The 734-nt window shown below is 54.2% G+C and overlaps 1 long non-coding RNA gene across 1 annotated transcript in view; it reads left to right on the top strand.

Annotated features, from left to right (window-relative positions):
• The first annotated feature begins 318 nt into the window (after nucleotides 1-318).
• The window catches only part of LOC108803219, a 2,930-nt gene continuing 2,514 nt past the window's right edge, over nucleotides 319-734 (top strand). Inside the window, exon 1 of the long non-coding RNA XR_001942270.1 lies at nucleotides 319-436. This is a non-coding gene — a long non-coding RNA (uncharacterized LOC108803219). The remainder of the gene's footprint in view (nucleotides 437-734) is intronic.

Below are 734 nucleotides of genomic sequence, written 5' to 3'. Positions count from 1 at the left end.
GGATGGGGGTATAATAGAGGGACAGATAGGGGGGATTGGGGTATAATAGAGGTACAAAGGGGGGATTGGGGTATAACAGGACACAGAGGGGTGGGGTATTTATGTTGTGGGTGGAATGATAGAGGTGTAATGTGACTCTGTAGCTGTGGAGGGACTACAAGTCTCAGCAGGCTCTAGCTGTCATACTCTCTGGCCAGGCTGAATATTGTACGTTTCTGTCCGCGCTGATTAAAGTTTATTGAGAAGAAGAAAAAAAAGAAAGCTGACATCCCCGTGTTGAGCAGGAAGCAGAGGGGGAGGTGGGGCTAGAGCGAAGAGGCGGGATTACAGCTGCTTGGGGAGCTCAACCTGACCCTGTGCTGGGTGACACAGCCGAAAGCGGGTCACTGGGGGGGTGCATTTACCCCAACAGCCACCACAGGGCTTCGGTGAATGGGTGAGTGTGCCAGGGAAGTAGAACTCCCAACATGGCATGTTGGAGTATAAAGCACAACATTAGTGAGGGGTCCTACAGGTCCCTGGGGTGGGTGAGGGGTACTACAGGTCACAGTATTGGTTAGGGGTAGTACAGGTCCCAGGGTGGGTGTGGGGTATTATTGGTCCCAGTATTGGTGAGGGGTACTACAGATCTGAGAGGTGGGTGAGGGGTAGTGCAGGTCCGAGGGGTAGTGCAGGTCCGAGGGGTTTTACAGGTCTGAGGGGTGGGTGAGGGGTAGTGCAGGTCCGAGGGGTGG

This window comes from Nanorana parkeri, unplaced genomic scaffold (genome assembly GCF_000935625.1).
Source record: "Nanorana parkeri isolate BGI_ZX_2015 unplaced genomic scaffold, ASM93562v1 scaffold3505, whole genome shotgun sequence".
In the NCBI taxonomy this organism is placed as follows: Eukaryota; Metazoa; Chordata; class Amphibia; order Anura; family Dicroglossidae; genus Nanorana; species Nanorana parkeri.
The sequence above is the reverse complement of the archived record's forward strand: the minus strand, read 5'-3'. Positions and strand labels throughout refer to the sequence as shown.